At 36.5% G+C, this 23,688-nt stretch overlaps 1 protein-coding gene across 8 annotated transcripts in view; it reads left to right on the top strand.

Moving 5' to 3' along the window:
• The window catches only part of DLG2 (discs large MAGUK scaffold protein 2), a 2,210,459-nt gene that overhangs the window by 900,981 nt on the left and 1,285,790 nt on the right, over positions 1–23,688 (top strand). The window lies entirely within an intron of this gene.

Raw genomic sequence — 23,688 nt, 5'->3', positions numbered from 1 at the left:
CAGCACTAAGGGAATGGTACTAAACCATTTATGAAAAACCATCCCCATGATCCAATCACCTCCCACCAGACCCCACTTCCAACATTTGGGATTACAATTTGACATTAGATTTGGGAGCAGACACAGATCCAAACCATATCATGAACCTTACATATAAATTATAGGTAAAGTAAGAAAACATTGTTTTTGAGTAGAGGGCTAGGAGCCCCTCTTTTTCATGGATTCAAGAATAGCGATCTCTAATATGTGAACTTTTGGTATAACTATTAGTATTTTCAGGGTTTTTTTTTTTTCACCTTTATTCCTAGTTTTTGGTGTTTGGTGTGAGAAATCTTTTGGATATCTGATTGGTTAAACGATGAGGAAGGTGTGTTTTATGGAGGTGATTTGTCCAATTTTTTTTTTTTTTTTAGATCTTTATTTTTAATTTCAAGATCTGGAGAGGAGAAACTTTTGTATTTCAAAAAAATTCCTCATGCTTTGTAGCTTCCTTTCCTAAAAATGCAGGTGGGCTTTACAGCTTCCCATCAGACTTATTTATTTGTCTTTCTTCACAATTTGTTTTGTATTTGTATCCAGCTGTGGGAGAAAGCTTTCTGAGAATCTCCATGTACCTTTTTTATTAGTTGAAAATAAGAATGTTCAAACATTACCTCAGGTAGGAATTTGACTTTGCTTCTGCATTTTTCATTTTAGCTTAGTATTTCAATTTTAAAATAGATTAAGATATGTTTAGTATTTTTATAGAAAAGTGCTGCCTAATCCTTTTGAGGACACAGAACGGTAAATTCTCTAATTAGTACAGTCAGAACTGAAGAGTTCTTCCTGAAAAGCTGTATTCACACAGGAGGAGTTTACATTTTTGTCATTTAAATTTTCAAATTTTCTTTCATGCTGAAATTTGCCACAGCATGATACATAAGAAAAAACATTCAAGAAGATGTCACAAGGCCTATATTTTATAGCCTCAGCTGCACTTCAAGGGCATTGTGCAAGAGTTAAAAGGTTTGCCCAATCTAAGGTATTTCTATGTATAGAAATTATGTATTGTTAGATATACAGAGAATGTGATTCATTTTCTCATAATTCAGTATATTTAGTAGCTCATTGAAGATCCCTGGCCCATGTCTTTGTTGTTGTTGTTGTTCAGGGCTCTTCTATATATACAATGACAAAACAATAAAACCTAAACTTTTTAGCCTGGATAAAATCTACCGAACCAACCTGTAGTTTCGTCACATCCTGGAAAAAACCCTGTGATTCAACCATATGAAACTTCCCTTTCTGGCCAGGCGCAGTGGCTCACGCCTGTAATCCCAGCACTTTGGGAGGCTGAGGCGGGTGGATCAAGAGATCAGGAGTTCAAGACCATCCTGCCAAGATGGTGAAACCCCGTATCTACTAAAAATACAAAAAATTAGCCAGGCGCAGTGGCAGGCACCTGTTGTCCCAGCTACTCAGGAGGCTGAGGAAGGAGAATCATTTGAACTCAGAGAGTGGAGGTTGCAGTGAGCCGAGATCGTGCCACTGTACTCCAGCCTGTCTCAAAAAAAAAAAAAAAAAAAAAGAAAAGAAAAGAAAGAAACTTCTCTTTCCTTCAGTATATTAGACTTTCTTGGCACATGTCATTCTCTACTTGAAACTCATCCAGACTTACCCATATAGCAAATTATTTCTCCTTCCCAAGACCCCCATGTATATATTAACTGTCAACTCTTTTCTCACATCATCATATAAGTTGCCAACTTACATGACTCTTTGTCTTCTCTAGTGTGTAAATTCTTTAGAGAGAGAGAGCATGTTTTATTCATCCTTGTATCCTTAGCTTATAGTTTAATATCTGAAGTGTCATAGAACTCAATGAATGCTAAATGGATAGATGGATTGATAGCCAAATCAGAATATAAATAAATAGGAATAATTAATTGGAAAAAAGAATTCTCACTAAAGATGGTATACTACATGGCCTCTTAAAGATCTTTCAGAACTATAAATCAATAGATAACTTCTTGATTTTTAGTATCTTTAAGAGTTGTAATAGTGTTAATAGATGTGAATTTTCTTTCCTGGGAGTTTTTAGGAATAAAATAAACTGTTCCCTCACTTTACACCAATGTCAATGTACTGGTTTTGATATTGTTCTATAGTTATGTAAAATATAACTAACAGGGGAAACTGGGTGGATGGTACAGTAAACATAGTACTTCTCTGTACTATGTTTACAACTTCCTGTGAATTTATAATTATTTCAAAGTAAAAAGTTTAAAAAGTGAATAAATCTCGTGAATTATTTAAGAGCTCACTACTAGGGTCTCTATGATATCTGTCAGTAAATATTTTTTGAAAGAAAAAAATTACAACAGCTTTATTCATAATAGGTAAAAACTGGAAAAAAGAAGCCAATATTAAAAGGCTACATATTTTATGATTCCAATTATATGATATTCTGGAAATGGTAAAACCATGGGGACAGTAAAAAGTTCAGTGGGTTGCCTAGGGGTTGGAGTAGGCAAAGGGATGAATAGGCAAAATAAAGAGGATTTTTTGGGCAGTGAAAATACTCTATATGATAAAATGATTGCTGATAACCTGTCATTATGCATTTATCAAATCCATAGAATGTACAACACCAACAGTGAACCCCAAGGTAAACTATGGACTTTGGATGATTATGATGTCTCAGTAAAGGTTCATCAATTGTAGCAAATATAACATTCTGGTGAGGATGCTGATAATAGGGAATGTTATGCATTTGTGGGGACAGAGGTATGTAGGATATCTCTGTACCTTTCAATTTTGTTGTTGAATCTAAAATTGCTCTAAAAAATTAAGTCTTTTGAAAAATGCCTGTAAGGTTTGTGCTGAGTAATTCGTTGTTAATCTAATAGTGATGCACTTATATGTGACTTGACACTTTTCTCTTGCTGTTTTTGAAACTCTTCCTTTGTCTTTAAACTTTTGACAATTAGACTATAATGTGACTTAGAGAGAACATGTTTGAGTTTAATATATTTGGGATTTTTTGAGCTTCTTGGATCTGAATGTCTATGACTCTTCCAAGTCTTGAGAAGTTTTCAGCTATTATTTTATTGAATATAATGTCTACACCACTTACCTTTTCTTCTGAAATGCGAGGAAGGTAAATATTTAATAGTGCCCCATAAATCGTACAGGCTTTCTTCATTTTTTTTTTCTTGTCTGCCTGTGATTGTTTCAAAAGACCTATCTTCAAGTTGAGAAAATGTTTCTTCTGCTTGGTCTAGTTTTTGTTGAAGCTCCCAATTGTATTTTTTATTTCATTGAATTCTTCAGTTATAGGATTCCTGTTTGGTTCTTCTTTATGATATCTATCTCTTTGTTGAGTTTCTCATTCAAATCCTAAAATTTTTTCCCGATTTTGTTGAATTGTCTACTTGTATTCTCTTGTATCTCACTGAGCTTCCTTAAGATAATTATTTTTAATTCTTTTTCTGGCACTTCATTTCATATACTTCTTTATGAGTAGAGTCTGTTACTAAAGAATTACTGTGTTCCTTTAGAGATACCATGTTTCCTTGCTTTTTGGTGTTTGATGTGTCCCTACATTAACTTACATGTGTCTGGTGGAACAGTCACCTCTTTCAATTTGTGGGGTGGGTTTCATAGGGAAAGATATTCATTTAGATAGATCTTGGGGTGTTGGTTCAGTAGGTGCATTGGCTTTGGTTCTAGGTGGGTGCCATAGTTTAGTCTTTATGTGGTTTCTTCAGCTGTAATTCACACTAGTGATGTTTGTGAGTATCTCAGTGGTCTAGGATGAGAGAGTTTGTGATGGTGGTGGTGGTGTGGCTTTGCCAGAGATGGGTTTACTAGATTGTTTCTTAGATCAAGGGTATGTGTATACACACAGTATGTTGGCGCACTTGGGGTCTGTCTCAGTGGGGTTGGAATCATGGGGCTGTTACTAAGAGCACAGGCACAAAGTTGTTTGGCCAGCCTGGGGTGCATCTGCGATGGGTAGTCCATGGGGATGTTTCTCAGGCCCTGATTTTGGGTGTATGCGTTTTGTGAAGGCCAGGGCCATGCCCAGAGTGGGGTGGAGGGCACCATGAGGCTGTTTCTCAGAATCTGGGCATGGCCTGATAGCCATTTTGTTGACCTGGGGATGTGTCAACTACTCAGTGGCTCAAGAACCTCTCCCACTCGGGGAGGGTGTGAAACAGATTGGCTGGCTCAGGGTGGCTTTGCCCTGGGTAAGACTGCCAGACTCTTCCTCTGGTTGGAAGTGCAGGTGGCAGGGGTTGATTTCCCTTCTGTGCAAGAAGACAGTCACAGTTGATTCTGGGTTCAGGTTCTGCACAGCTGGAGTTGTGGTATTCAGCCACTGGTGTAGGATTGGTGGAATGAAGATGGCGCCCCAGTGTTGGAGAGGTGCAGTAGCTACTGGCCTCCAGAGGAGGATGCACTCCAGAGGCAGCTTTGTTCTCTATATGGAACTGTATTGCTGCAGCTTGGCCCACAGCGGCTGGGTAGGGCTTAGAACATCTACACCTCCTCCTCCTAATTTGAAGCAATGCAGCTGCATGAATTTCTAGCATCTCTCCCAGCTGGGCTCAGGGCTTGGAAGAACTGTGGGGTTCTTCTGTAGTAAGGACTGTAAGTATATCCAGTGGCAATGGAGCCTGATGGGATTATTCTGCTTACCTTTTTCCCTCAGGAGGACCTCCCTCTTGTCTTTGTGCTGATCTGCTTGGGATGAGGGAGATGGGGCTGCAGAAGCTGGGTGCCTTTATGCTGCCCCCGGGAGCTTCCAATTAATAGGTGCCTTTCCATTCCCCTGCTGTACTGCAGCCATTTCCCTTTGGCACTCCAGTAAAATCTTAACTGTTTTTCTACTACTTTGGTCCTTTCTTGCAACCCTCCTTCTTTTATCTAGTGGATGCCATGGAAACTAATAGCAGTGATAACCTCCCAATTTCTGAACGTTAGGGGAAATACAGAGTAGACGCAGTCATTGTGAGGCTGAGAATCTGGTTAATATCCCCTGAGACAATGGACTCTAGGGCCTAGCTGGGGCCTGGGCACAAGGACCACTTCATCACATCCTGTAAAAAGACCCAAGGAGACTGTACTAAATTAAACTTTGGGATCACAGTGTAGTTATAGAACATAAATAAAATATTATTCAAATAAGTTTCAGTGCCCATAGAAGTAAGATAGTTTTGCATACTACTATATTGGTTTGATACTGCTTTATGTAAAATGGCTACATCCTTCCCCTAGTTTGTCTTCCCTTGACCTGCTGGCAGATGTGAGGAAAAATGGAAATTCTAATCAACAGTCAAATGAAAGTCCCAGGTTCCTTAGCCAGGTAGTTTTATTTTTCAATCATATACTTACTTATCAGTATTTCTCAATTTTAAACTCTAAAACTTTAGGCTTTCCTCACTAGCAGCTTTCCATTCTTAAAGATATATCTTTTCCTAGTGATATAAAATATTTTTTAAAACTCAGGTTAAGTGCTCACAAGAGTGAACAAAGTAGTTGTCTGAGTGATCTTGGCAAACATAGAATAAATATTTTCTAGTTCTGGAAAACTGAGCCCCATGTGGAATTCTAACTTCTAACAAAGTAGGGAGTTATCAGTTCAGGTAATAACACTTGTTTAGGAAAAAATTGATTTGGGAGTTACTCTGATTAAAAAAATAAACTCTATCATTGGTGTTTAATTTAGTAATTTACCTAGAAAGTTAATTTAATTCTTTGGTCTTGAGTTTTAAACCACCTAAGATATTTAATCTACATTATTGAGTTGAATTTACATATAATAAAATGAATCTATTTAAAATATACAACTTGTTGTAAATTTGATCTGTTTTGATAGATATGTACATCTGAGAAACCACTGCCACATTACAGTTCCAGATAATTACCATCACCCCAAGATTCCTCATGCCTCTTTTTATCCCTTCCCTCTGTCTACCTCTAGGCCTAGGAAGCAGTAGATCTACTTTATATCACTATATATTGATTTTTATTTTATATATTTCCATGTAAAATGATTTATACAATATGCACACTTTTGTGCCTTTCCATTGGAACAATAATTCTGAGGTTTTACATAAGTATCTTGTTTATACATTCACTTGTTAATGTATCTGTGGGTTGTTTCCAATTTGGGGATATTATGAAAAAAGCTGCAGGTCTGTGTAGACATATGTTTTCATTTCTCTTGAATACCTAGAAATGGAATGGCTGTGTTGTACAATACATTTATGTTTAAATTTTTAAGAAATGCCAAGATGTTTTCCAAAGTGGTTGGACCATTTTACATTCCCACCAGCAATGTAGGGGAGTTTCAGTTCCTCTACATCCTCATCAACACTTGGAATTGTTAAACTCCCAAGTTTTAGCCATTCCAATTGATGTATAGTGCCATCCACTAACATTTTTATATCTCAAAAATAATAATTTTATAGCATCATATAGGAGGTGTATCTCTATTGAGAAACAGATGAATGAAACAGAATACCTAGTATATTGAAATCAAGAGGGTAGCAAATTGTAAGAACCATACATATTGTTGTTATGTCCTTAGATTTCTTTTTTCTTTGCAATGTTTATTTTATCTCATCACCTTGCTGCCTCTCTGGCACCAACTAAGGCCAAATCTAGATGGTATATACATTATTGAAAAAGAATATATTATGTCATTGTTAAGCAGTCAACAGAGTAGCTACTAAGAAAAATAGGTTCCTGATGTTTTTTAAAAGGCAAAAAAAAAAAAAAAAAAAAAAATTGTTACATACTGGAGTTCTTCAAAGTCTGATTCCAGATAATTTTTTCTTGTCATGCTCTTCTGTCAGGTTGGATGATATATATTTCTGAGCCTTTAACACAACCTATTGACAGACGCTTCATAAGTTTATATTTCTAACCCAGTTTACGCTGAGCTCTAGAGGAATGTATCCAAGTTAGAGTTACCAAAAGCACTGTAAATCAAATTTACAATACAAGCAAAACTAACAAACAAAATCCCCCAAAAGGAATAATGCCTCCTCCATCCCACACATACACACAAACAGTATCTTACTTTTTAGTATATCATATTTCAATGAATGCCATTACAACTTATCCAGTTACGTAAACCAGAAACCTAGAAGTCATGCTAAATTTCCCCCATATCTGATCTACCCCCCAATATGTATCACTTTCACTCACTTTCTAAGATGTTCCTTGAGTTGAATTATTTATCTTTGTTTCCAATGCTGTTTCTCTAGTCTATATCACCATTATCTGTTGCCTGCACTACTGAGAGCACCTCTTCAGTGTTCTACCCACTGACAATATTGTTCCATTCCAATCCTTCACCACACTACAGCCAGACGATCTTCTTGAAATGCAATATAATATCACATCCCCCACTCCTGCTTAAAAAACTTTATATAAAGCTTCTCACACACAAAAATACACATCACACTCCCTCTCCCTCTCCCTCTCCCTCTCCCTCTCTCTCTCTCTCTCTCTCTCTCTCTCTCTCTCGGCCTAGATAGTTTGTTTTTGGTAAATTCTTCCAAACATTTAAAGAAGAAATAGCACCAATTCTATGCAAATCATTCCTAAAATATCAAAGAGTAGGCAATACCTTCCAACTCACTACATGAGGCCTGTATTGCCTTGGTATAAAAATAGGCAAATGTATTTCAATAAAAAATGTTACAGACTAATACCCCTCATGAACATAGATGGAAAAAGTTCTAAACAAAATTTTAGCAAATGGAATCCAATAGTATACTAAAATTATATCATAACCAGACAAGATTTATTTCAGGAATACAGGATTGTTTAACATTCAAAAATCGCCATATTAATCACCTAAAACATTCTCAGGCAGAGAAAAACCATATGACAAAATCAATATCTATTCCTTATTAAAAACAAAACAAAATAAAAAACTCTTGGAAAAATATAAATAGAAGGGAATTTCTTCAACGTGATAAGAAACATATGTGAAAAACCTGTAGCTAACATCATAATCATTATTCAGTGAAAGATGTTTATTGAAAGAATAAACATCAATTTAATCATTATTCAGTGAAAGGCTGAATGTTTTCCCCTTAAGATCAGGAACAGGGATCTCCACTTTCACTACTTTTGTGCAACATTGTTCTGGATGTTTTAACCAGCATAATCACTAAAGAAAAAGAAGCAAAGGAAGATGTAAAACTCATTTTTGTTTACAGATGACATGTCATATCTGACAGAATCTATTTAAAAAGCTACCAGACTAATAGGTGAGTTTAGCAAAGTTGCATAATAAAAGGACAATATACAAACTTTGTATTTGTATTTCTACATACTAACAACAGTTAGAAATTAAAATCAATAAAGGAATTCCATTTAGAATAGCATAAAATATGAAATACTTAGGAATAAATCTGATGAAATTTGTGAAACAAATCAGTACATTGGAAATTATAGAATATTGCTGAGTAAAATTGAAGACCTTAAAAGTCGACAGATACTTTGCTAGTAGGTTGGAACAATCAGTATCATTAAGATGTTCATTCTCTCTAACCTTAAAGATTCAACACAATTCCACACAATCAATATTCCAGTTGAAATTTTTGTAGGTGTAGAATTAACAGGTTAATTCTAAAAACTGTATGAAAATTTAAAGTACCTAGGAAAGTCAAAACAACTCTGAAAAAAAAGAGAACAAACTTGGAGTTCAAAAAAGAACAAAGTTGTTTCAATAATTATTATAAAGCTGCAGTAATCAAAACATAGTATTGGTGGAAAGGTGGAAAAATAGATTAATAGAATGGAGAGTCCAAAATTAAACCATACATATAAGGACAAAGACATACAATTAAATGGAAAAAGGATAGTCATTTATTTCAACAAATAATACAGAAACAAATATACATGTGCAAAAAAAAATGAACTTGGATCCATACCTCATATCATATATAAAAATTAACTCAAAATTGATCATAGGTCAAAATGTAAAACTATGAAAACTCTAGAAGAAATAAGAGAAGGACATCTTTGTGACCTTGGGTTAAACACAGATTTCTTAGGTATGAAAATAAAAGTATGAACCATAAAGGAAAAAATAATAAATTGCATTCATCAATACTAACAACTTCTGGTATTCAAAAGACACTGATAAGAATGAAAAGACAAACCACAGACTGGGAAAAACTATATGCAACATATATCTAATATAGGTTTGAATCTAGCAGTATGTAGAGGGAAATTTGTAGCACTAAATGCCCACAACAGAAAGCAGGAAAGATCTAAAATTGACACCCTAACGTCACAATTAAAAGAACTAGAGAAACAAGAGCAAACACATTCAAAAGCTAGCAGAGGGCAAGAAATAACTAACATCACAGCAGAACTGAAGGAAATAGAGACACAAAAAACCCTTCAAAAAATCAATGAATCCAGGAGCTGGTTTTTTGAAAAGATCAGCAAAATTGATAGACTGCTAGCAAGACTAATAAAGAAGAAAAGAGAGAAGAATCAAATAGATGCAATAAAAAATGATAAAGAGGATGTCACCACCGATCCCACAGAAATACAAACTACCATCAGAGAATACTATAAACACCTCTATGCAAATAAACTAGAAAATCTAGAAGAAATGGATAAATTCCTGGACACATACACCCTCCGAAGACTAAACCACGAAGAAGTTGAATCTCTGAATAGACCAATAACAGGCTCTTAAATTGAGGCAATAATTAATAGCCTACCAACCAAAAAAAGTCCAGGACCAGACGGATTCACAGCTGAATTCTACCAGAGGTACAAGGAGGAGCTGGTACCATTCCTTCTGAAACTATTCCAATCAATAGCATAAGAGGGAATCCTCTCTAACTCATTTTATGAGGCCAGCATCATCCTGATACCAAAGCCTGGCAGAGACACAACCAAAAAAGAGAATTTTAGACCAATATCCCTGATGAACATTGATGCAAAAATCCTCAGTAAAATACTGGCAAACCGAATCCAGCAGCACAACAAAAAGCTTATCCACCATGATCAAGTGGGCTTCATCCCTGGGAAGCAAGGCTGGTGCAACATACAAAAATCAATAAACATAATCCAACATACAAACAGAACCAAAGACAAAAACCACATGATTATCTCAATAGATGCAGAAAAGGCCTTTGAAAAATTCAACAGCCCTTCATGCTAAAAACTCTCAATAAATTAGATATTAATGGGACGTATCTCAAAATAATAAGAGCTATTTATGACAAACCCACAGCCAATATCTTACTGAATGGGCAAAAACTGGAAGCATTCCCTTTGAAAACTGGCACAAGACAGGGATGCCCTCTCTCACCCCTCCTATTCAACATAGTGTTGGAAGTTCTGGCCAGGACAATCAGGCAGGAGAAAGGAATAAAGGGTATTCAATTAGGACAAGAGGAAGTCAAAGTGTCCCTGTTTGCAGATGACATGGTTGTATATCTAGAAAACCCCATCGTCTCAGTCCAAAATCTTCTTAAGCTGATAAGAAACTTCAGCAAAGTCTCAGGATACAAAATCAATGTGCAAAAATCACAAGCATTCTTATACACCAATAACAGACAAACAGCCAAATCATGAGTGAATTCCTATTCACAATTGCTTCAAAGAGAATAAAATACCTAGGAATCCGACTTACAAGGGATGTGAAGGACCTCTTCAAGAAGAACTACAAACCACTGCTCAACGAAATAAAGAGGATACAAACAAATGGAAGAGACTTCCATGCTCATGGATAGGAAGAATCAATATCGTGAAAATGGCCATACTGCCCAAGGTAATTTGTAGATTCAATGCCATCCCCATCAAGCTACCAATGACTTTCTTCATAGACTTGGAAAAAACTACTTTAAAGTTCATATGGAATCAAAAAAGAGCCCGCATCGCCAAGTCAATCCTAAGCCAAAAGAACAAAGCTGGAGGCATCACGCTACCTAACTTCAAACTATACTACAAGGCTATAGTAACCAAAACAGCATGGTACTGGTACCAAAACAGAGATATAGACCAATGGAACAGTACAGAGCCCTCAGAAATAATACCACACATCTACAACCATCTGATCTTTGACAAACCTGACAAAAACAAGCAATGGGGAAAGGATTCCCTATTCAACAAATGGTGCTGGGAAAACTGGCTAGCCATACATGGAAAGCTGAAACTGGATCCCTCCCTTACACCTTATACAAAAATTAATTCAAGATGGATTAGAGACTTAAATGTCAGACCTAAAACCATAAAAACCCTGGAAGAAAACCTAGGCAATACCATTCAGGACATAGGCATGGGCAAGGACTTCATATCTAAAACACCAATAGCAATGGCAACAAAAGCCAAAATTGACAAATGGGATCTAATTAAACTAAAGAGACTTCTGCACAGCAAAAGAAACTACCATCAGAGTGAACAGGCAACCTACAGAATGGGAGAAAATTTTTGCAATCTACTCATCTGACCAGGGGCTAATATCCAGAATCTACAAAGAACTCAAACAAATTTATAAGAAAAGACAACCCTATCAACAAGTGGGTGAAGGATATGAACAGACACTTCTCAAAAGAAGACATTTATGCAGCCAACGGACACGTGCAAAAATGCTCATCATCACTGGCCATCAGAGAAATGCAAATCAAAACCACAATGAGATACCATCTCACACCAGTTAGAATGGCCATCATTAAAAAGTTAGGAAACAACAGGTGCTGGAGAGGATGTGGAGAAATAGGAACACTTTTACACTATTGGTGGGACTGTAAACTAGTTCAACCATTGTGGAAGACAGTGTGGCGATTCCTCAGGGATCTAGAACTAGAAATACCATTTGACCCAGCCATCCTATTATTGGGTATATACCCAAAGGATTATAAATCATGCTGCTATAAAGACACTTGCACAGGTATGTTTATTGTGGCACTATTCGCAATAGCAAAGACTTGGAACCAACCCAGATGTCCATCAATGATAGACTGGATTAAGAAAATGTGGCACATATACACCATGGAATACTATGCAGCCATAAAAATTGATGAGTTCATGTCCTTTGTAGGGATATGGATGAAGCTGGAAACCATCATTCTCAGCAAACTATCGCAAGGACAAAAAACCAAGCATGGCGTGTTCTCACTCATAGGTGGGAATTGAACAATGAGAACACTTGGACACAGGAAGGGGAACATCACACACTGGGGACTGTTGTGGGGTGGGGGTAGGGGGGAGGGATAGCATTAGGAGATAAACCTAAAGTAAAGGACGAGTTAATGGATGCAGCACACCAGCATGGCACATGTATACATATGTAACAAACCTGCACATTGTGCACATGTACCCTAGAACTTAAAGTATAATATATATATATATATATATATATATATAAAACTCTCAAAACTTAATAAGAAACAATTTTAAAGGTAGGTAAAAGATTTGAATGGATACTTTACCAAAGATAGTGTGGAAAAAAAACACATGAAAAGATGTTCAACACAATGAGTCATTAAGGAAAGGCAAATTAAAACTATAATGAGGTACTATTACACATCTATTAGAATGGCTACAATTAAAATGACTGACAATACCAGGTGATGGTGAAGATGTGAAGCATCTAGAATTCTCATACACTGCCCGTGGGAATGTAAAATGAGACAGGAACTTTGAATAACAATTTAACAGTTTCTTAAAATGTAAACACATATCATGTTATCAAGCAAATCCATTCCAAAAGAAAAGGAAATATATCAGTCCATACAGAGATATTCGTAGCAGCTATAAAACTTCAAACTGAAAGTGACTCAAATGTTCATCAACAAATATAAACAAATTATATAATATATCTTTACATGTAATATTACTCAGCAATAAGAAAAGAAGTAAACTATTGGCACACGCAACCACCTAGATAAACCTCAGAACAGATATGTTGAGTGGAAAAAATTCAGATTCCAAACACATATTGTATGATTTCATTTATATAAACCTCTTGAAAATGCAAATAAATCTTTAGTGACAGAGAGCAGATGAGTGATTGCTTTGGGATGGGGGATTGGGAAAGAGTGGGAGGGGTAGAGGTTATAAAGGGGCACGTGGAAACATTTGAAGGTGATAGATATGTTTATTATCTTATGTTGACAGTTTCACAGATGTATACATATGTTAAAAATTACCAGATTTATACTTTAAATATTTCCAGTTTATTTTACGTCAGTTCTTTGCCAATAAAGCTGCTTTAAAATATTTCTTGTGTAGTTTCCTAAGGCTTTTAGAATAAGAACAAACATTTTAAATATAATCTGAATAGTCTCACCTCTACTGTCTTCTTCAGCCTCTGTTCACTTGATATTTCCCCTTATTTTCTGTATTCTGTTTATCTCAGCCCTTCTCATGTACTTGTTTGCATATTCTTTGTATATCCTATTACCTCTATTTGAGATGCTTTTCCCCTTTCTATTTGTTTAGTTAATTCCCACTTATTTTTCTTACCTCAACTCAGTTATTACTCTCCTAATTATGCCTTCCCTACCTCCATTTTTAGATGAGATTCCCCTATATAAGCTCTTACAGAGCCATGTAGCTCTCCTCAAAGCACTTGTCCCAATCTGCTTTCTCCAGTGGTTTGTAATCTCCATGAGGCCAGCACTGCATTGGTCTGTACTTAACCACTGTATCCCGAACTTGGCCTAGTGTCTAGCACATAGTAGATACTTCAAAGTATGTAATTGGTAACCAAAAGGGGGAGATAAAGTTAATGGGCTAACATCGTCAACCAAGCAAAGTTTTTCCATGATCAGATGCTAACTAAAGCAAATACAATACACATCTTCCAATGCATTACATTTGAGGTTGACAGTCCTTGTATTAAAGGAAGAAAGCACCAGCATTCTTGTGATACAACTAACTCACACACTGTACCAAAAGGTAATTTTCTTATAATAATCTTATTTTAAGCAAACTGGCCGTAAGAATCTAGGTAGGCTATACTTAAAATTTGGTACCATCAGGGACTTGAACCATTATGCTTGCAGCTCATTAACAGAAAAAGTGTTAATTGTATCATTTTCTGAAATCTGTGATACATAGCTGGAGATTGAGAAATCTGATGTCTTCACAGTTTTAGGGGAGGAATTGTTTCATTGAGTAATCATTCAACTTACTGTATGATTATCTGAGGGCCCCTTCTTGTGACATAATAGAGTGGTGTTCTTGGGGGTATGTAAGACACCTCATTTAGTTCGTGCAGCTAGAAGAGCCATCTATTGTTCAGATGAAAGGGAGCTGATAAGGAAAATCTATTTGTAGTAGAGAAGCACACAGTGGCAGTATAAAGCCATTTAAAATGAGCCATGTTCTTGTCAGTCTTCCCATGAATTGCTGCTTTCAAAGTTGAACTCTGATTTAGTATTTTTTTTGACAATGATCAATTTGCCTTTGTTTCACAGATGGGCAAGCACAATATAAAAATAGAATTAGTGATTTCACAGGAATTTTGCTGTGCTTGGTTGACGTTTGTTTTAAATAAGTTTCTTGGCTAGCTTTGGTGTGTAATGAATGAATGAATAAAAGAATCAGGGAGTGGACAAATGACTATTATTAAGCATTTATTAATAGTATGTGCCAGGCATTTTTATAGGTACTTTTACATGTGGCATTTTAGTTAATTCTCATAGGAACCCTGTGATAGAGGTATTATTACCCAACAACCTCCTCCCCTTTTTTTGTACTTGAGAAAATTAACTTTCAGATTAAGTAACTAACTGAGAATTGCAAAGCAAGTGTCCAAACTAGGACTGGAACATAGACCCAACTTTTATTATTTCAACATTGACATCAAATTTGGTGAACAATAAAGCCTAAGAAGAGTTCTTCTTTTATTTGAATTTTGCCACTACGAATATTCTCACAGGTGGTGTAGAGGGTAGTGTTTTGGAGTTGCTTTTTCAAAATGGAAACAAGGTTGAAAATGACTGTCATGAGAAGTCTCAAAGGCAGAATTGTGAGGGGACAATAATTATTTCAAAAAACACTTGCTGCTAAAACAAAATGTCAGAATTGATTCAGAATGAATAGGCTGGCATTTCTTCAATAAAGAGTATACTCCTCCCACCTAGGAGGTGGCAGGGAGGGGAGCTGGGTCAGGACTCAAAGATCTTCACAATATTTCACTTAGGGCCTAGGTGGAAGCAGTGGAAAGCCTGGCCAAGATCACTTATTTATTGGTTCTTTATTCATCCATTTATTGACTAATCAACTAAATAAGAAAACTATTTCAAGTCAAGGTCATGCAAACATGCTAAGTATGACTTAGATAAAGGCCAAACAGTCACTATGTGTGACTCACTCAAAGGAATCTATACTTGGGGGTAGGTGAGTGGACATAGAGGACTTAGAAATTACAGTGAACAGACCTCTCCGCTCCAACAGGATATACATTCTACTCAGCACCTCATTGCACTTATTCTAAAATTAACCACATAACTGGAAGTAAAACATGCCTCAGCAAATGCAAAAGAGCGGAAATCATAACAAACAGTCTCTCTGACCACAGTGCAGTCAAATTAGAACTCAGGATTAAGAAACTCACTCAAAACCACACAACTTCATGGAAACTGAAAACCTGCTCCTGAATGACTACTGGGTAAATAATGAAGGCAGAAATAAAGATGTTCTGTGAAACCAATGGGAACAAAGACACAATGTACCAGAATCTCTGGGACACATTTAAAGCAGTGTGTAGAGGGAAACTTATAGCACTAAATGCCCACAAGAGAAAGAAGGAAAGATCTACAATTGACACCCTAACATCAAAATTAAAATAACTGAAGAAGCAACAGCAAACAAATTCAAAATCTAGCAGAAGACAAGAAATAACTAAGATCAGAGCAGAACTGAAGGAGAGAGAGACACAAAAAACCCTTCAAAAAATCAATGAATCCAGGAGCTAGGTTTTTGAAAAGATCAATAAAATAGATAGACCGCTAGCCAGATTAATAGAATAGAGAGAAGAATCAAATAGATTTAATAAAAAATGATATGGGGGCTATCCTCACTGATCCCATAGAAATACAAACTACCATCAGAGAATACTATAAACACCTCTAGGCAAATAAACTAGAAAATCTAGAAGAAATGGATAAATTCCTGGACACATGCACCCTCCCATGTCTAAACCAGGAAGAAGTCGAATCCCTGAATAAACCAATAACAAGTTCTGAAATTGAGGCAGTACTTAACAGCCTAACAACCAAAAAAAGTCCAAGACCAGACAGATTCACAGCCAAATTCTACTAGAGCTTCAAAGAGGAACTGGTACCATTCCTTCTGAAATTATTCCAAACAATAGAAAAAGAGGGAATCCTCCCTAACTCATTTCATGAGGCCAGCATCATCCTGATACCAAAACCTGGCAGAGACATAACGATAAAAGAAAATATCAGGCCAATATTCCTGATGAACATCTATGTGAAGATCCTCAATAAAATACTGGCAAGCCAAATCCAGCAGCACATCAGGAAGCTTATCCACCACGATCAAGTTGGTTTCATCCCTGGGATGTAAGGCTGGTTCAACATATGCTAATCAATAAACATAATCCATCATACAAACAGAACCAATGACAAAAACCACATGATTATCTCAATAGATGCAGAAAAGGCCTTTGAAAAAAATTCAACACCCCTTCATGCTAAAAACTCCCAATAAACTAGTATCAATGGAACGTATTTCAAAATAATAAGAGGTATTTATGACAAATCCTCAGCCAGTGTCATACTACATGGGCAAACACTGGAAGCATTCCCTTTGAAAACCGGCATAAGTCAAGGATGCCCTCTCTCATCACTCCTATTCAACATAGTATTGGAAGTTCTGGCTGGGGCAATCAGGCAAGAGAAAGAAATAAAGGGTATTCAGATAGGAAGAGAGGAAGTCAAATTGTGTTCACAGATTACATGATTGTATATGTAGAAAACCCCATCATCTCAGTCCAGAATCTCCTTAAGCTGATAAGCAACCTCAGCAAAGTCTCAGGATAGAAAATTAATGTGCAAAAATCACAAGCATTTCTATATACCAATAACAGGCAAAGAGAGCCAAATCATGAGTGAACTCCTATTCACAATTGCTACAAAGAGAATAAAATACCTAGGAATACAACTTACAGGGAATGTGAAGAACCTCTTCAATGAAAACTACAAACCACTGCTCAAGGAAATGAGAGAGGATGCAAACAAATGTAAAAACATTCCATTCTCATGGATAGAAATCATCAATATTGGGAAAATGGCCATACTGCCCAAAGTAATTTATAGATTCAATGGTATCTCCATCAACCTACCACTGACTTTCTTCACAGAATTGGAAATAAACTACTTTAAAGTTCATATGGAACCAAAAAAGAGCCCACAAAGCCAAGAAAATCCTGAACAAGAAGAACAAAGCTGGAGGCATCACGCTATCTGACTTCAAACTATACTGCAAGGCTACAGTAACCAAAACAGCATGGTACTGGAAGCAAAACAGATATATACACCAGTGGAACAGAACAGAAGCCTCAGACATAACACCACCATATAAAACCATCAGATCTTTGACAAACCTGACACAAACAAGCCATGGGAAAAAGATTCCCTATTTAATAAATGGCATTGGGAAAACTGGCTAGCCATATGCAGAAAACTGAAACTGGACCTGTTCCTTACACCTTATACAAAAATCAACTCAAGATGGGTCAAAGACTTAAATGTAAGACCTAGGACCATAAAAATCCTAGAAGAAAACCTGGGCAATACCATTCAGGAAATAGGCATGGGCAAAGACTTTGTCTAAAACACCAAAATGGCAACAAAAGCCAAAATTGACAAACAGAATCTAATTAAACTAAAGAGCTTCTGCACAGCAAAAGAAATTATCATCAGGGTGAACAGGCAATCTACAGAATGGGAGAAAATTTTTGCCATCTATCCATCTGACAAAGGGCTAATATCCAGAATCTACAAGGAACTTAAACAAATTTACAAGAAAACAACCCCATCAAAAGCTGGGCAAAAGATATGAACAGACACTTCTCAAAAGAAGACATTTATGCAGCTAACAGACATATGAAAAATGCTCATTATCGAAATACAAATCAAATCCACCATCTCATGCCAGTTAGAATGGCAATCATTAAAATGTCAGGCAACAACAGATGCTGGAGAGGATGTGGAGAAATAGGGACACTTTTACACTGTTGGTGGGAGTGTAAATTAGTTCAACTGTCAACTGTTGTGGAAGACTGTGAGGCAATTCCTCAAGGATCTAGAACCAGAAATACCATTTGACCCAGCAATCCCATTACTGGGTGTATACCCAAAGGATTATAAATCATTCTACTATAAAGACACATACACATGTATGTTTATTGCGGCACTATTCACAAGAGCAAAGACTTGGAACCAACCCACATGTTTATCAAAAATAGACCAGATAAAGAAAATGTGGCACATATACACCATGGAATACTGTGCAGTCACAAAAAGGGATGGGTTTATATCCTTTGCAGGGACATGGATGAAGCTGTAAACCACCATTCTCAGCAAACTATCACAAGAACAGAAAACAAAGCACCACATGTTCTCACTCATAAGTGAGAGTTGAACAATGAGAACACATGGACATAGGGAGTGGAACATCACACACCAGGGCCTGCCTGGTGGTCGGGGGTATGGGAGGGATAGCATTAGGAGAAATACTTAATGTATGAGACGGGTTGATGGTTGCAGCAAACCACCATGCCACGTGTATACCTATGTATCAAAACTACACGTTCTGCATGTGTACCTCAGAAGTTAAAGTATAATAATAATAAATAAATTACAGTGAACACAAAGAGTTGACAACTATGGGCAAACATGGTGGATATTAGAGTCCATTTATATGGGGTCTGACAATATATCATTGCATTTGTGTGTTCTTCAGTAAGAGGAATATGGAAGAGCTGAGAAAGGGTCTAAGGAGAGTCACTGAGACAGTAAAACTTGTGAAGAAAGGTTAAAGATCTAGAATTGTTCAGTATAAAGGGATTATACATATTGGGTGAGTCTAATAGGTTTATTCTTTTCTGTTAACTTTCATTAAAAAAAATCAGAAAAGTGACACAAAGCCCTTATAATTTACTGAATGCCTAATACAAACCAGATAAAGATGATAGTAGATTGGTCAATGATTCATATGGACTTTGAGTATATTTATTCGTTCTTAATTGTATATACTTTGTTACGTTAGGAAGAGCTTCGTTACTGTCATTTCAGAGTAACCTAGTCAACTGGTTTGTAAACTCATTGATGGCAGAAAGACATTCATTCCCCTTTCTGCCTTACATATTTCAGGAAACTCAATGATAAAAATGCAATGTTCCACTTACATGAAAACATCTCTACTAAAGATTAAATGAAATAAGTGGACTTCAATTTACAGTGGGGGAGGAGAAGGAAAGGGATTTAAAGGTTGAAATTGCACAGCTAATAATGCCAAAACCTTATATGTTCGATTGTCTACAAAGTTCATGTGTTGTCTAAAGACTATGCTTTCCTTATAGGGGTCATAAGGAAGAACTCCCTCAAAGGGTTACTAAATAACAAACACTATTATAGAGAGTCGATGAAAAACTGGGATGTATTAGCTATAATTGATAGCCGGGACAGTCTATTTGTTAAGAGCTTAGATCCTCAAATCAGGTGGCTTGGCTTCAAATCTCAATTCTTTCACTCAAATAAGTCATAGTCTCTTATATTACTGTTATCAATATTCTCTCTTTCCTCCCTCTGAAAGAATTATCATTCCTCAACCTTTGTCATCAGGTTGACCACATGACATTCCTTAGCTAATAAAATGTAAGCTGGAAGATGTTTTTAATGTTTGAACAGATGTTTTAAGATCTGCTGCATATTCAGCCATTGATCATTTTTCCTTCTGCCATGAGAACATTAGATAGTGGCTACTCTTCTATCTGACAGAAGCTACTGATAGACCCTACTCTTCTGCCCATGGACAACATGGGCTAGAATGATAGCTAAGCTATGAAGGACATCTAACATGAGGAAGAAATAAACATTTGCGATTGAAAGTCATCAAAAATATTTTTGTTAGTTGATTCATTTAGCTGATTAGTATACCAGTTTGGTACCTTGGGCATTACTTAATCTTGCTCTGTCATTCGCTTTCCTTTTTTTGATAAGATTGAGTGATTGTGATGGTTAAATATATTAATGTACTTAAAGTACTTAGATCAGTGCTATACTGGTAAAAGTATCTTGCAGAAAAAAGTCCTGAATTGTAGTGTTTGTTAATTTACATTGTATAAATACTCTCTCATGACTGATTCAAAGCTACCAGCATGATGTCACTGATTGTGGAATTAGACAGAGTTACACATAACCAGCTGTCATGAGTAGGACTGGCTCTAGCACTCTGTGGAATTCAGAACAGTGTACATAGCAAGCATGATATTAGTGCCTATCAAATAGTAAGTGTTACGGAAGAGTGAATTTTCTGAAGATAGGTAACTGAACAAAATGGTTTCCCAAATTTCCTTTACATTCATAAAAATGTATTTAGAAGATCACTCAGAGAACTTCAACATTGGAAGCAAACTTAGAAATAATCTAGTATACCTATTTCATCTTAATAAAAAAGGGAATCGAAGCTTAGAGAGGCTGCGTAGCTTGCTCAAAGTCACACAGAGGCAGAGAGTAGGAAACAGCACCATGGCTCCTAGTAGCCAATCTACTCTTTTCCCTTGCAACAGGAACAACCTCTTTTTTAAAAATTGCTATGAAAAGAATCAGCAAAGAAAAAAGATGAATAACTAGCTAATGCCTCTTACTGTGTCCCAGTTTCTGATTAAGTATAACAATAATAAATAAAAGATTAAAATTAAACCCTGGTTACATTTATTGATAATCCTGTTTTTTGTAATTATGAGTCCATTTTGAGGAAAGTTGTCATTAGGAGAAATGCTTAATAGTGTATTGTTGTGATACAGCATTTTATAAAAGTGATAATTATTAGGAGGAACTGTAAATGTTATCAATCATTGAAATGTCTAATTAAGAGTAGTTATTTTGACTATAAAAATGAATGTGTCATCTCCTTGTATTTCCTAGTAATATCTCCTAAAAATATTGCAGTACACCCCCATGCAGTACACTCTCAAATTGGTGCTTTTCAAACCAGTAATGCAATGTGTTCGTATCTTAAAGTAACAGTAATTCATTTATTTTAACAATAGTGGTTACTGGCTGTAACTGTGGAATGCATTGTCATGGAAACCACTTTCCCCCTCATCTTCCCCTTCAGTTTACCCCAGAGTTATTATTTGGAGAGGAGAATTAAGGGAAAGCATTTTATCTAATACATAGAAATGGATAACGGATAAACACATACACATGCACATACAGAGAAATGAACTCACTGATTAAAGTTAAACATAAAAAGTCAAGGAAATGAAATATACATTTTGTTTTATATTTTGTCATTTCACTTTATCAATCTAAACTAGCACAAACTGTAAAATGGGGAATAACTTGCACATAGCAGCCTTAATGCTGCCCTAGAATAGGAGGTCAGCTTTAGCTTGGGTAATTCATCAGGGAAAGACTGTGTTAGATATTATTGGAACATCACAATATAGAGCATACAATACTTTTGGGGTGTTTGAAATCCAAATTATAGGCTAATGAATAAGGGAAATATTGTACAGCTTTTTTAGGATCTATTCTCTTGGAAAAACCAGCCGTAATTATAGATGCTCTGTAGGTGGAAGTGCTCACACAATCACACTTTTTATGCTAACATAAAGGAATAAAATGGTAAAGGATATACTAAATCTGTACATGTGACTTTAAATTTTCACAGAAGCCCTCAGACCAGAGTTTTGCTCCTAAAATGTGACCTAGTACGTGTAAGAACACATAGATTAGATCTCCTGAGTCCCTCCAGCTATTCATTAGATTGGATCAGTACTGATTCCAATGGAGAAATCTACTAGGCAAGGACTTCTGCTCTTAGTCTAAGAATCCCAAAACCTTAGGCATGGCTGCCCTCTACAGTTAGAACCAGGTATAACTCAACTCTGAGGGTCATTCCATGTTGAATTTTGCTCATACTTTGTTCCATATTGAGTTTCCTTCAGATAAGTCTTATTTAATAAAGAGGACTTGCATTCCTCTCACAAGGGGGTTGATTAAAACGTAGATGTATTGACATTCTACTGGCCTATGGGATGAAAATGTAGGGTTGGGCTTCAAAATTTGTATTTATGATAAGCATCGTAGAGAATTATGACATAATCAGGTTTATTTTCCATTAACTTGGGAGAGAAGACGAGAGTATTTTGGATATGGGTGGGGCAAAGGCACTTTATAAGGCACTGTTTTTGACTTAAATGTTTGCAAGTTGGTATGTTCTTTTGTTCTAACCAATACATTTAAACTTTCTAAGGAGGAAGCATACCATGATATTGAGGCTCTTATTAGTTTCGGATATAAGTGGTCTGACATTCTGATGGAACTGCATCAGGAGGATCTGGTTCTGACAGTTTGCCATGGATACTTTGGACTATGTTGTTCCTGTATTTCAGGTGGGATTTCTGAATTTAGCACCAAATTGGTAAGAGTCTTGGAATTACCACGTTCATGTAAATGTGACAGTCCTGATCCTTCCCAAATAAATCTGAAGACTTTGGAACATGTTTCTGGAGAAGTGTGTTATATCTCTCATGATGCTGTTTTCTAAACTCTCCTCTACTACTTTTCTTTGAACCTAACCTTCAGGCTTATTGATTATGTGACTCGAGCAAGTGATATAACACTAAAGGGCTCAGTTCCTTCCCCTAGAAAAAAATACGTTGAATAATATCTACCTCTCAAGCTAAGAAATGAAATAAGCTATGTAAGTTAAGAGCAGCTACCATGTACTGGGGCTTACCCCAGGAATGTGTTGTTCAGTATATCTGTCTAGTCTTCGTGACAACCCTTTAGGTTAGGGGTTAATACCATCTAGTTACAGGTAAGCAAATAGGGGTTTGGATAATGTAAGTGACTTAAACAAAGCCACATCTAGCACCGGAGCCAGAATCTGATTCCAGACTCTGATGTTTTGCTCTCTTTCTACCAACCATCTGTGAGGCATAGTGCCAGGCACCCAGGTGGCAGTCAAAGAGTGCTAGTTTTACCCACTTCCTACCCCCACACCCTTCTTATCACATTTGTTTTTGTCTTCCATAAGCAATTTTGCAGCTGTGCCAGCCAGCCACATGCTGATTTTTTTTTTTTTTTGGGTCTTTTTGCAATTTTGACAGCCTCAGTTAAAAACAAAAAAACAAACAAACAATAAAGCATCCATCAGTCTTGTCATTCATACTTTTGGAACAACATATATACTACTTCTGGGGTTTCCTGGAGCCTCAAAGATATCAAGGTGGGGAAGGGGCAGACACTTCTTTTTTGAGTTGGACAAATGTTATGTCAAATACAGCCTTGGTTCTGAGGCCGCTTCCCTACCCAGGGAGTGAGTAGGCTCGCTGACCCAGAAGTCAACGGCGTAGGGCACCAGCGAAATCATTTTGAGCCTGTTTTCTACCCCAGATTTCTTTGCTGGCCCTCTGCCCCCGGCAAGGCGTGCTGTTGTCAAAGGGCT

Source organism: Hylobates moloch, unplaced genomic scaffold, assembly GCF_009828535.3.
Source record: "Hylobates moloch isolate HMO894 unplaced genomic scaffold, HMol_V3 SCAFFOLD_11, whole genome shotgun sequence".
Taxonomy (NCBI): domain Eukaryota; kingdom Metazoa; phylum Chordata; class Mammalia; order Primates; family Hylobatidae; genus Hylobates; species Hylobates moloch.
This window is presented reverse-complemented; position numbering and strand designations above follow the sequence as displayed.